This window comes from Lagopus muta, chromosome 5 (genome assembly GCF_023343835.1).
Source record: "Lagopus muta isolate bLagMut1 chromosome 5, bLagMut1 primary, whole genome shotgun sequence".
NCBI classification, from domain to species: Eukaryota; Metazoa; Chordata; class Aves; order Galliformes; family Phasianidae; genus Lagopus; species Lagopus muta.
Window position 1 is genome coordinate 54,407,992 of NC_064437.1, and position 14,788 is coordinate 54,422,779.

Sequence of the window (14,788 nt, forward strand, 5' to 3'; positions counted from 1 at the left end):
CCCCATTGCTGCCCACCCAGTCTCCTCCCATGGCATTGCTCTCAGCCTTGTACACAGAGCAACAGTGCACAAGGAACGAGGTTTGGGTGATAGATACCTTATAAACCTACAGAGGGAAACCAAATAATAAGAAGAACAAACAAGCTCTTTTTGTTGTTCTTTAAAGTGAAAAAATAATAACCTCAGCATCCTTAATGGATGACATCTCTGCAAGTCAGCTAAGATTAAACAAATAGCTGGGTTTTGTGTTATACTACTTGTAACACAGTTTATCAAAATAATCGAGGAGCTGAGTTTCCCCACATACAAGGATGTCATGGAGTTGGTATTTTTTTGGCTCTAAGGGATTTTATCTTCATATCCTTTTTTGGTGGTTTTCTTCCCTTTTTCTTTTGTGCTGCATTTCTTTTAATGTATTGAGACAAGAATAAATTATATGTTATCCTTGTGGTGCAGAAACAGTATCTGCCAGCATTATTTAATCCATGAAATGTCTATGTAAAAAAAACCGCAGGCATATATACCACCTCCTGATCCAAACTACTTCTGCCAGCAGGCAAGTGAGATACTAATCCATAGATGGTGGGATACGAAAATGAGCTACGAGATGAAATCAGATCCCAAATCCGAATATGTGGTTTTGATTTTGTCATGGTTACAGAAGTTGAGAGGTAAATGACACCACTGCCTTTAACAGCCCAGTAACAGAGGCTCTGCACCCTCCCAGGCTCTGCCCCTTCTGTTTGCCTTTCCTCGTTGTCCCGGCTGCTACTCTGTAAATTGTTAAAGCCCTTTGTCCCAGACAGGACAAAGTGCCTTATCAGAGTTGATTTCAGGATCAAACCCATCAGTCAGTTTGTCCTCTGAAGTCATCATTTCAGAGTGCCACCAATCTCTCTGGTTCCATGTGGTTATCTCACCACAAGGCTGGCGCTGAGCCATCCCTGTAGGATGTGATGCCTGGAGGTAACAGCACAGCACATGGGAAACCTTCAATACACATCCAAGGCACTCATCCACGCTTATGTGATTTAAGCAATGGTTGCTACATGTCCACCTCCCTGCAATGCCTGATGCTGGATACACCAAAACCTTGCTGCCTTCTTGCTTCTATCCCGAATAAATGGCGAGAACCATCCCTATTTACAAAATATTTCTTAGTTTCTCCAGGATCACAATGTACTTGCAGTGCATAACTGCAGTAAGGCTCTTTTCCTAGAAGGGGGCATGGGGTAGAGAACAGACTGCTTCCCTCCTCCAGAAATGCTGCTGTGGGAGATTTTTGCATTTCTTCACAACTTTTATAAATACACTGCAAAGAATAAGGGACATTTTGGAAACATTTGCACTTTTTTTGTGACTCAATTTTCCTAAAAAGACAGTTTACAGGGAGGCCCAGTCTTCAAAGTAACATAATAAATGAAAGTCTCAGACATAAGAAACAAGATAAATATAATAAAGAACGTTATATTAAACACAGAGTACAAAAAAGACCCCAGGATATGATAAGTCTTCATTCAGTCCTTAAATGGATATGGAAAATATCAGGATGACTGTGGTGTTCAGATGAAGCAAAGCCCAGGAGGTGCTTCCATTTTTATCCCTCAGAAAAAGGGAATTTTCACTCTTCTACTAAAAGCTAGAAAAGGCTATGCAGGGGCTGTGGGGCAGATCTGTGGCTGCCCAATCCACAGCATTGAGAACTGAGATCTGGAGAGGGCCAAATAACTGCATTGCCAAGAAAAAAAAAACAAGAAGGAAACCAGGATGGTCAGAAAGCACATCTTGTTCTGATGGGCAGCAGGGATGGCCCCTGACCAGGCAAATATGAAGATGCTTGGGCACAGAAGCCTCCTTGCTGGGGTACAGGCACATTGCTAAGGAGGGAAGGCTTCCCAAATGCGCAGCTTCTCCCCTTCTCTGGGAAGAAAGGCTACACCAACAGAAGCTTGGCTGAATCCATCGTGACCACACAGCAGGAAACACCACAGACCATGTATGAACTCCTACTGTTCCCTCAAGTTCTCCCATTTCTTCAGGGCTGTATGCTCCTCTACGTTTTCCCAGTGGCTGCAGCTGGATGCAGAGCCCTGGCAGGGGAAAGCACTGACTAACAAGGTAGCTAGGATCACCCTGGTAGTGAGATAAAGCAACAAGCAGCAGGCAGAGAGCAGAGTACAGCTTGTAAGAGCCCACAGAAAGGAAATCTTGGGGAGGCAGCGGATGGGAGTACGTTGAGCAGCACTGAAGTGAAGCGGGAAGTCCTGTGGTGGCTCTAAATGGGTAATTTCCTTGCAAGGGCGGTGTGCTGCTTTGCATGCTGCTTGGCTTTTCCTCTGGGTAGTTTCCACATCTCTAAGGAAGGGGCCTGCTTATACGCTAGTACATCCCAGAGCTGCTTCCTCCCTCAATGACAAAATGAATTTTACTTCATCTCTTCTAACACTCCTCAGGCACCACAGCCCTACCTCAGGCTCCATTTGGAAGCTATGGGCTGTAAGACAGCACTACCTCATACACCACTTTCATTTACCTACACACACGGCTCATACCAGGCCAAGGAGGAAGAGAATGTGTGTAGGAAGGACACAGCAGACAGCAGCACTGGGAAAGAGAGACGTGAGGAAGAAATAGGGCTCCAGTCCTGCTGCTAGTGCAGGATGACAATATTTATTTTTATCCTTTTTTCTTTAAAGAAAATATTATTCCTAGGAAATTAATGTGGATAAGAGGCAAAGTATCAGGTTTAACTTTGTAGGGGACATCTTAAGTCATCCCTTCATCTGTGTATATAGAGATGTAGCCTTTAATTCCATGACCACACACCTCTTCTCCCATAGGACCCAGTTTCCTCCCCTGCACACAGCGGGTACACAAAGTGGGAAGAAGAAAGCTGTCTCAGAGACCGCCAATCTGGCAGCTGCTGATTCTGCAAGCTCGAAGGTATCCTCTGAACACTGCCAGCCTCTCTGTCAGAGGTTAGGGAGTGTCCAAACACAATGTAAAGGGGCCATGGATAAATGCACGTTCACATCTAATCTTCCACCTCGAGCAGTCACTGCACTTCAGAGGGCTCTAAGAGAAGCAAACCATATGATAAATAGTCAACAATGGACAGCCTGAATACAAATAGGTATGTTAAAAATACTATAATGTCTCATCTGATTTATGTTTATAAAGACATCTGCTGCCTCCAACTATAGAAACTACAGCTGTGGAGACTCCATCAGTCAGCTGTCTCCTAAAAGCAGGAATGGGCTCTTGTTTCTGCCTCTTGATGTTTCTGTTACTGTGCTGCTGGTTCTCTCCTCTTTTCACCCAAGAACTGGAGAGGTACAAGGTCTTCATGCAAACTGCCAAGCAATGCATTCAACTTCAGATTGAATTCCTAGAGAGTCTACTTACAAGGGGCAGTTACAGCTTCTCCTTTTGGGCTAAGCAGCCTTCCCCAGTGTAACTAACACCATTTAGTGGCTAAAGTATTTTTATGAAGGCTTCTACTACTTACGCATAGCTGTTCTTACTTTTATACACTGAAGAAGTGTAAATGTGCAATCAGATATGACTCTTCAACCTGTTTACGCTGTGAAATCCACACCAGAGCCCCACAAAGCTCTCAAGCACCTGTCATGCAACGTAACTCCCAAATGGTGCATTTAAATATGCACTGCCACCTTGCAATGTAAAACATATAACTCAACTGCACAAAACTATGGGGTAGAAGAACAACTTAATGTTTCTCATGGACGTACGTGTGACTGTCAACCAGATGGCAATCTGACAATGGCCAAAATAGAGGTGTGTTCCTCATAAAATAATGTCTCGCTTTCACACGGGGATCCCAGTTTCCATGGATTGTTTCATCCATGATTTCCTGGAGTCAGGGAGCCAGTGCCAGGGTCCTAACGCTGATGCCATTTGCTCCTGACAAAGAAAGGGGAGGGAAATGATTCATGCTGTTTCCACTGGTGGGAGGGGGAAGGACTTAAGTAGAAACTCGTGACTGTCAGAATTGCTGGCTGAATGTGGCTGCCAAAGGGCCTCAGTTGATAAAGGCCTTGCTAATCAGCAGAAATTACTATGAAAGGTGACAAGAGGTGATGGAGACAGATGGGGCTGCCAGGAGAGCCAACACAAGCAATAATAACATGGCGCTGAGATATGGGGGGAACAGAGGGTGTCCTTCTGTACTTGGATCCTGCTTCTAATGTGCAAAAGATGCAATGTTAAAGAAAACCACTGAAAAGAAATAGAGCATGGGGAATAACATGACTTGACTATAAAATCACTAGGAAGAGAAATATTCCTCCGTTAGAATTGATAGCAAAATACATTAATTATTACAAGGTGAAACCAGAGACAAGCAAGAGACAAGGTTGATTGCCCATCAGCAAAGCGCTCCTACCTCTAAACCTGGCTGCCCTCCACTGACTGTAAGGTTGGCTACTTATCCTCCTAGGCTAACAGTGCCAGCTCTAGAGCAGCTTAGCCATTACAGACTATGGGAATTCAAGCACTTGGCACAGCTGGAAGAAGGATAAAAGCCATGAGCACTGATGCTGAAATTCAAAAGTGGCAGATGGGGGCCACAGGGTGCAAATCTCAAGCTAACAGCTTTGTTAGTGTTTGTACAGTGCTCTGCATAAGCCAAGAGCTACTTCTTGCCACTCCGTGTCCTGCTGCTATCACCCAAACAACCTGCTGCTTCTGTAATCTCCTTTTCAGTTGCCCCAGCTGCAAATCTCCCACCACTCTAAAGCAAGATAGGAATTGAGGGGCAGGCAAATGGTACATTTGGTCTGGGATGGGCAGGCAAAAGTGCTATGAAATTCTCCTTACTGTTTTCTTACAGTGGGATGGCTTCCTTTACACTGGTACATACCAGACATCCACAGAGACTCACCACCTTATTTACAGGAAAATGTCAAAGTACAACAAAGCAAAACAACTACCTCACATAAGAGGAACTCAACTGGAGCTTAAGATCCCAGATCCCTCAAAATTGAACTTCCCATTGTGGAAATGGCTGCAGAGTGCTGGGGTGTGAGCAAAGCCTTCAGCTTCTATGGTGAAATTGCTGTCTCCTTGAACTGCACAACTCAGCTTCTTCGATGTGGAAAGCGAACTCTTTTGTAATTACTAGTTGCATCTGTTAGATTAGAATGCAAAGAGTCCACTGCTTTGAATTGCAGAAAGCAGTCAGTTTGTCAGAGGGCAGAAGGAGAATAGTATTTACACCTGCAGCCAGCAATCACTGGGAACTCCCTCACCTGGAGGAACCCACCTGAGGGCAAGCCAGAGTCCCACAGAGATGAGGAACCAAAGGAGAGTCACATTTTCAAAACATGAGAAACACAGCCTAAGGAAACAGGCAGGGTTTTGTTGTGCAGAGGTTGTTGTGCAGGAATATCCTTCTCTTTGCACACAAGCTTTGCTATGCCATGAGCAAAAGGCATAGGAAAACAGGAAAGCTTATGCAGATCCAAACAAGCATCTGCCTTGCCTATGTGTATTTCTTCCCTAAGACAGTAACCTGAATGCTTAGACACTGACTGCACCCTCTGTTTCTCTGAACATTCTCTAAAAAATCCATGTCCAAAACTTCAGGACCAAGTCATCTAACATATGAAAGCAGAAGAGCTTAATCATCACTCCAGTTATCAAGACATTATGCCAAATCAATGAGTAAAACATCAACCACATCTCACCACTTGTGCTGAAACACTTGGCTTATCTTCTGTATCAGCTGACACCAGTCGCCTGATTGCACACAGGTAGTTAGTGGCTCCTAACCTGTGATCTCCAAATCACCAGTGGTCCACAGACACTCTGCAGGGATCATCGTTCATTGGTACAATTTTGAGAACCAGCAGCCCCTGCTTCACTCTGTCTGTTTGCTAGTCAACATGCTCACATCATCTCAGCTACTCCACCTCCTGCCCCACAGAGTGCAAAAATGAGTGTCAAATGCATCTGTACCACATTTCTTAACCAAAATGCTCTTCCTGAAGAGCTGGAATATGCCCCTCTTATTACACCAACTTTTTATCTGCGCCTAAAGAAAACACGCTATGTAACACCTGGCTCACTGGGGCCTGATGAAGTCAACAGGCTTCTATTTGCTGACACTAGTCATGTCATGGAAGGACCGTATGGTCCCTGCTCAGCTTTTTAAAGCACAGGCCTTAATGAACTGAGCCTATTAAAACATTTCCACTGTCTTATGAGCTTTTATGAGATTTGCCATCAATGCACGTGTTGGTGTGACACTTAGCCAGAGATACTGGGACCAGCACCAGCCCCACTGACAGAGCATCTCTCATACGTCCACTGGGGCTGGAGACCTTGCAGCAAGGTCACTGCAGGGAGGTGGGTTTGCACCGCACCCTTGCCAAACAACACTGGAAAAGCACAGTAAGGTCGTAGCCACATCCTCTGGTGTGACTGGCAGTAACACCGCTTGGGAGACTCCACCCTTATGCTGGTTGAAGCTGCAAATAAAATAATATTTGCACTCACACCACGTAGATCAAAGTCTTTCATTATTATTATTAGGAGGTAGGTCTTGCAATAACTTGGTGTTATGGCATATGCTCCTATAGGAATGCTGCAGATAGAAATTGAGGAGTAGGGAAACAAAGATGACTTTGCAGGATGACAAAATGAGCACACAGTAATGGTAGCAATAAAGCCAGTCCCCAGATCCCTCTGCTACAGAGGGATGTAGAAGGAAACTACATCTAAGTTAGCATTCATGGCCAGAAAATCTGTCTTAAGCATTTATTCTAATGAAAAACAAATCCTCAATCTGCCACAAAAGAGGGAAAATTCTGTCCTATGGAAGACCTCAATTAAGTCAGCTGCCAGGTACACATGTACCACATTACAGGAGGTGAAATTCAGCACTCAGATTGGCAGGGACACTGCTCCTCAGAGCAGCTGTGGTATCTGGAAGGCACCAATTAACACAGAAATTGAACAAACAAACAGCTTGGCGGCAAATATAACTAGGTGCCTGTGCTTGTCAGAGTCTGGAAATCAACAGCTCGGGTTTCAGAGAGCAGTATTCAGAAACAAACTTCCCTGTGCTTCAAAAACAGAGCACCGTTCTTTCTTTCCAAATGGAAACGCTCTCCCAGAGTCCTTCAAGCTAAACCTCGGAACAGTTTTAAGCTGAATTTTCAGCAGGCTAAGACATGGAAGCAAAGCACTGAACAACAACCAGACCACTGCTGGCCAGCCTGAGACAGGAAGCTCGTCTGCAGGCAATGCCAGCATCTCAAAGGCATCATTCTTGGGTTCCAGGCATCTTTGTAACGTGTGACAAAGACAGTCTACTGTGGGTATTTCTTCTTCGCCTGCTCCTATCCCTGATAGAAGTGCTGTTGATTTCAAAGGTGCAACGGCACATCGGACTGCCAACAGTACGCAGATGAGAAGGGCATTTTGATTTCCAGCTCACATTTAGGTCTGACCATGCCTACCCCTCTCTGTTCTGACTCTAAAGGCTCTTTCCCTGCCTTCCCTGTGCTTACAGTACAACGACTGGCCTCTGCTGCATGCAACTCTCCCAGATGAGTGCATTTCAGCCATTTCCAGCTCATGCCACTTAACACAAAATACACTCATCTCAGCACCAGCACTGCCTGCTAAAACTGCATGAGAGCTGAGACTCATTCCCTAAAAAACCAAGTTCTTTTTCCAGATTCCTCCGCAACCAAGTAAATTCACCACTTACGTATGCAAGAGCATCTCAGAAAGACAGAGCTGCTGTCCTAGATAGAACCTCCCCTGGGTAATGCAAAGAGCATACGTCTGAACTCAGGAGAAAACAGCGCTGTCAGGCAACAGCAGCTTCCCCCACTGGAAGATGCAGAATAAAAAGCCCCTTTCAGGGATTAATGCTCTCACCAATTACTTGCCCCTTGAAAGGAAATGTGCCCTCAGTCGAGGTGACAGCAGGACCCTATGCAAGCTTTCATTTCCCTTTCATGGTTAATATGGCCTTTTTACTGCCCAGGAAAAAGGAAAAAAAGGCAGACTGGAAACTAATGTTTTGTTATTTTTTATTTTTATTAAGGATCACTGGGCCAAGCAATATAGAAACATAAAAATAACCCCAAATTTATTGCTAAATTAAAGAAAAAACAGTAAAATGAATAGGCATAGAAATCTGAATTAGGAATGTGATCTGATAACTACCCTTTCGGGCCCTGATTAATTGCATTTGAAGCCAAGGAGACACAGAGCAGCCAAACGGGACTGACTACTAACAAAATATACATGACCAAACAAACTGGTCTTTCTCCCTCTGTGCCACCACACCGGAATGGCAGCTCCCCAAGTGCTGTTTGCCTTTGTGTCCTGGTGTGCAGTGCTATGCAGGTCTGGCCAGAGTTATAAAGTCCCACTACTGGGTACCTTGGATAACCCCGCAGGGGTGGTCCAGCCTGCAGACTTGTGGTCTCCAACTACTGGGTCAAAAATGGACAGATGCCATCTCCTGCATTTCTAGATGGAGAATAACCACCCGTGTATCTAGCTGGTACAGTTCAAGACAGCAGTTTCACCAGTTGTTACCACACACTGACAAAGGACAGAAGATTTAATCCACTCTGTTGCAGCCATGTAAGAGTGTTGCGTTCGGCTGGGTCAAAGACCTATCTGTAATCCTGCTCCCTGTCAGCAAGAGTAGTCAGAAAAAAACAAGGAAGAAATTCAAAGCGCAGGATGCATGCAATAGGATTCTCCTGACATATATTCCCCATTCCTGCACATCAGGTGTCAGAATTTTTCCGAATTAAAAATTGTTTATAATAACCACTGTTGATTCCATCCTACAGAAATTGCACCAGTGCTTTCTTGAACTCGCAGATGGTGCATTCCCTGTGGAGATCTCTGGAAACAACTTTCATAATTTAATCATATGGCATGTAATTACATACTCCCTTTTCACTTTAAGCTTGCTTTCCGAATTTCAGAGGCTGTACCTGTTTTTTGCATTCCGAGAATCAAAAATAATCACGTCCTCGTCATGTTCTCAAATCCTTCACAATTCCACAAAATTCTGTGTCAGACAGAAGACTTCTCATCTATTTATTCTCCCCATGCAGAAGGTAATTCACCTCTCTAAGCCCCTCTGTCATCCTTCTCAGCACCTTGTTACACCTTTCTTGAGAGGCAACACACGGTGCCCACAATGTGAGGAAATCACTGTTGAACTGAACTGTTCCACTGTTGAAGCTCTGTGTTTTGTTCTCCACTCTCTGTCTAATTCCTTCAAATACCAGTTTGGCCTTCTGGCTGCTGCTGACTACTGAGCTGTAGCTTTTGTGGAAACGTCCTCAAACCTACTGAAACCTCACTGCTGGATTGCAATGAATCTTTTTCTTCCTCCACTGCACTGCTTTGTACTTACCAGCATCACATTGTGTTTTTGCCATCAGAAACATGAGATCCTCCTTCAGCTTTTAGCAGTCAGCTCCCAATTTGAATACCCTCAGTAACTTTGTGACTAGCTAAGTTCATTATAACTCTAACATCCCCTTTTGCAGATACTGGGTTGATCCTAGAACAGCTCCTTCGAGAATCTTTGCTGATAAAAACAACTTTCTTTTTGGATATGAAGTTTTAAGACCTTTGTTCCAGGAGAATGCATCTTTTCAAACTGTGGGCTCATCTGCACCTATTGGCTTTCAACCATCCATTTTAAAAACTTTCCTGTAATATTTTTAATTTCAAGTGTCAGAAACCAAGGATTATTGTTAATGTCCACAACCATCAAAGCATCCAGCCTTAAACAGAGACTCCAATCTGGCAGAAAATAAGCTTACAGCCTATGTCAGTCATACATCAAATAACAAGAATGGCTGTTAATATAATTATCTTCTTATTGCTATTTTGGGAGGCACAGTAGGTTTTGATGGAGCTTGCAGTAATAGGATCTCTTATGCCATGATTTACAAGCACGTCTGTCTTGAACAATTTTCCACATGGGAAATTAATCACATTCTGCCTAATGGGAAGGAAAATATCCCTTTGCAGTTTCAATTGGATTTGCCATGGTCAATTGGGCATGGGATTCTCCTTTATCCTTAGTTATAATCCGAGGTGTAGTGATGTCATCCAAAATTTGCTGCTAGATTCCGCAGATGGAGATAATTCATTAATTGGCAATACTTCTACAGAATGCTCATTGGCCCACAATGAGTTAAGGCAAATCTACCAACATGGCATGGCCGAAAAATTGGACTGTGGCATATATCAGCTATTGCACACAGTTATGTCAGAAACTATGCCCCAGAAAATTTCAATTACAGATTTTGTACAATGCAGTGCCATTACTTCTCTGGTAGAGAAATCCTCAGCTCAGGTTTCAGAAGCAGGCAACACACCTCCCCCAGCAGTGCACCTACACAGACCACTCCATTAACTGACACACAGATTCCTGAAGGTAAAATTCTGCAAGACACCACAAGGAACTGAATATGAGGTCCTCCATGTGCCTGGCCAATGACAAACCTGCAGTTAGCTGTTTTTAATTCTCTACAAGGACTCAAGACTAAACTATCCAGAAACTGTAGCTGACTTTCCCTAATATCATTACTCAGATCATTTGCAAAAGGAATTTTAATCCCTTCCTCTTTTCTGCAGGATGCAGAGCGAATGTCTTGGTACCGATTCATCTCTACTGCATATCTCTGAGAAACACTTCAGCTCGGAAAACCCCAATTATGTTTTCAGTTCCAGTGGAAAAGGGGTGAGAAAAAAAGAACCAGAAAGAGTGAGGGAAAAGAAGACAGAAAATTAACAGTTAGTTAAGTGGCACCACAGATAAAGAAGGTATTTCCAGGTAGCAGGGAAGGACATCAGAAAGATCTGTGTCTCTGGAATCCCTTGACTTTGCCATTAAGAAGCAGAATGAAGTTACTCAATGTTCCTTTAAGGCTGAAAGACTAAAGGAAAACAGGACGGCTTAATGTAAAAAGAAGTAATCGTATGACTGGAAACTATGAGTGCCCCTAGCCAAGCACCCAAAGGAACTGAGTAATGTTCATTAGTCAGTGACTTTATTGGTACTTGGGACTTTCAACTGCTGAGCAGGATTTAGACTCAAAGATATTCTGGGGTATGCTACTCTATTTATGTTTGGACAGAATTCAGCCTCACCCCATGTAACATTTTTCCATGGCGATTCAAGCAGAAAAAGCCCTCACATTTTCCCTGGGCAGGACAGAAGCAGGGCTCTTCTTGGGATCAGCAGAGTGGAAAGAGAGAGGGGAAATGTCACAGCCCACCAGTGGTGTAAGGACAGGATGGAGAGGAGCAGGCCTCCTGCTGGGAACCTGAAGCTGTTTTCCAAAATATTTATTCCCATAGCAGAACCCACCATCACAGACGCTGTACAAACACAGGACAGTCCAACATTAATTCATCCACAGTCTTAATGGTCAGTTCTGCTGGGGCTTTTGAACAATAAATCTGCCTTTGCACACACAGTCAGTCCCACTGACTTTGCTCTCCAAGGTGAGTGACACGATGAGGAAAGGTGGTGATGAGCAGATCAGCAGTGGACAAAGAATTCTGTGCAGTGAGCCTCAGCTCAGCTTGCAGACCGGTTCCAGAGCACAGGGGGATTAAAAGGACTTTTGCTTTCTTTACTGCGGCTGCATCAAGCCTTAGCTTACGTATCCACCTTCAGAATTTCATAAACATGCATTTTCTAGCACAGTCTCCTTACATCACCCTCTCTTCAAGGACAGCCATTTGAATCCCAAACAGATCCTTAACTCACTCTGAGTTAATATGCAGATCTTCTTTCAAGTACCTTCTTTTTCATGTTATTTACCCAGAAGTACCAGACAACTCTTTTTCACAGGTATCTCTTTGTAGTTTAGCAACGTTTCTGATTTTTCTATCAATGACACTGCTTTCCACGTAGTTTAGCTCACAATTTCTCAATTTATGTTCATGTGCCAAGAGGATAAGACAGGTGCATTTCATCTATTGCTTTCAGTTTTAATTATATAACCGTTACTTGAAAAAGAGGGCTGTTTTGAAAATACATTCAGTACTAAAAAAAACTAATTTACTTCCAATATTTTGAATGCATGCAGGGCATTACCTTTAAGGACACACTGACTCTTTGCTGCCTAGGAGGGATTCAAGAGGTTCAATCCTGAGTCATTCCAACAAGTCACAGAATCACAGAATCATTAAGGTTAGAAAAGACCTCTAAGATCATCGAGTCCAACTGTCCATCTACCATCAAATTGCCCACTGAACCATGTTCTAGAGTACATCTACACATTTCTAGAACACCTCCAGGGATGGTGAACCCACCACATCCCTGGGCAGCCTGTTCCTGTGCTTCACTACTCTTTCGGAGAAGTTTTCCCAATGCCCAACCTGAACCTCCCCTGATGCAACTTGAGGCCATTCTTTTTTGTCCTATCGCTGTTACTGGGAGAAGATGCCAACTCCCATCCCACCACCACCTCTTTTCAGGGAGTTGGAAGGAGCTGATTGCTTTAGATCATCCTACAACCCCCAGAATGTACCTCTATGTTGGTAACAAATGCACAGCTCCTGAAATTCCCTGAGGAATCACAGGCACCAAAAAAAGCTGCAAAGAAAAATTCTTTCCTGGCCCTTTAGAGGCACTGCAGTAGACAAACACTGCAGAATGGGAAGTGCACGTTTCCAAATGAAAAAGGCATGAATGAGAGCTGAGTCTGGCCCCAGCAGCAGTATGACTGCAAAGCAAACTAAACTGACTGACATCAGAGATGATGTCTCATTGCCGGGAGTGAGAACACAGCTCAGATACATGCAGATTAGGAACATATGCAGCATCTGTGATCCTGCAGCAGACATCAGCCAGCTTCAGGCTGCTGAGGAGAGGAGAATGAGCAGCACAAAAAGGACTTTGGAAAGAATACAAGCACCCACATTGGGTACTCTGCAGCACCACAAGGCTCTGCATGGGTGTAAGGAAGCAAAGAGAAGCTGTGCCCCTGTGCTGGAAAGAAGCAACGAGCAAGAATGACAGAAGCAAGAGACAGAAGTTAATGGGACTCAAAAGGATTATCCATGAGGAACCACTAGTAAACACGGATTTTCCTGCCAGCAAGTTGATGCTCTTGATGCTCGGGATAACTGTTTTCCTTCCATTGTATTAAAATAACTAGCCAATTTGAAACAAAAGTCGAATTTCCCAATACACAAACGCAGCAGGAGCACACTGATACTTCAGAAAAAAGGAGCAGGGGTCAAATGACACTCAGGCTCTTCTGAAAATTTCCTGCTGGAGTCTTTCACTCTGTAAAACCATCCTGAAGTAATCCAAACATTCCAGGTGGAAAAACCAGCTGCTTCCCTAAGTCAGCCTGAGACCTGCTTCCGTAATCCTTCACTTGCCCACCCAATAGAATAGCTTCTGGATTGGCTTCTTCAACATCTGGAGCCTGAAAAAGGTCAGACTGTGTCCCCTGTATGCCAGTGGGAGGTTCCTACACCCTGCCTATACCAACCTCTGTTTGCACAAGTCCATGTTTCATGAGCCTGATGCAGGATAAAATCAGTAGTTTGCTCTACCATACATCCAGCTCTGTACCACTGCACTTTTACTGTAGCCCCAACATCACAAGAAACCACACCTCCAGCAACCTCCTGCAAAGCAAAAGCTACTGAAAAACAGCTGGGATGGGGGTCCTCTGGTCCTCTTCATGCTGTCCCGTGAAAGCCACACTGTGTCTCCGCACCAGCCCAAAGCCCTTTGATGCCCATGTTTATATCTGTCCTTGACATCCTCCTGTCCTCCAAGGATGAGGCAGTAGACCCTCCTCTCTTACATGGCCCGCTACACAAGGCAAGCAGCCAAGAACATTCCTTTCCTTTGCAAAGAAATCAATTCACCATAATGTAGTAATTTAACACCCCAACAATTAAAAAGCCTGAGCTCAAACTTGCACTTCCACACATTTACTCAGAAGGGAAGAAAACCAATAAAAACACCATATAGCCATCACCAGAACCACCTCCATGAAAGCCCTAATTCCCTATATTGCTTTAATTAAAAGCGGATGAATAGCAGCCCAGAAACTTTTAAGAGGAATACAGCCAATCTATGGGCTTGTGAGAATAAAACAGGAGGAGGGAAACAAACACAAAAATCCTGCCAGTGTTAGGGCTTACCAGAGGATTACAACACTTCGCCTCTCTTCTCAGGAGAATTGGGGAGCAGAGAGGGCAAATCTGCATTGCCCACTGGAATGGGTGGTAGGAGCAGAACGCAGCTCTTGGGACATCAGCCCCGTCAGCACGGCTCATCTTCATGGCTCCCCAAGTAATGTTCCTAGAGCTGACACTGCAGAACCAAGGATCTGGTCTAATTGCAAAAGAAAGGGATGCAGGGGGAGAAAATCCTGTCAGATGGTGAGTATAGATGACCTCTGGAATGGAGAACAACTCGACGAGGAATAATCTAATCCATAAGAGTGAAGTACTTATCACTGCTGTTACAGCAACAGACCACCCTGCTTCAGGGGACATCTGCAGACAGAGGTGAATGTGGCTTGTAAGCATGGCAATAAAGGCACCATTTTGTCACAGGTAATTACAGAAGGGCTTTACTACTGTATTACTTGAGTGCTGTGTGATGCTTTACGGATTTTTCTTTTAACACCATGGAAAGATGTGGAAATTCTCATTTGCCTCCTTTTTTTGCCCCAAAAGTCAGTGCAGTGAGACCAGGGGGAGATCCAGACCTCCTATATCCCACTCATCT

At 44.2% G+C, this 14,788-nt stretch overlaps 1 protein-coding gene across 5 annotated transcripts in view; it reads right to left on the reverse strand.

Annotated features, from left to right (window-relative positions):
* The window catches only part of SH3PXD2A (SH3 and PX domains 2A), a 235,739-nt gene that overhangs the window by 140,323 nt on the left and 80,628 nt on the right, over positions 1-14,788 (reverse strand). The gene's annotated exons all lie outside the window — the stretch shown is intronic.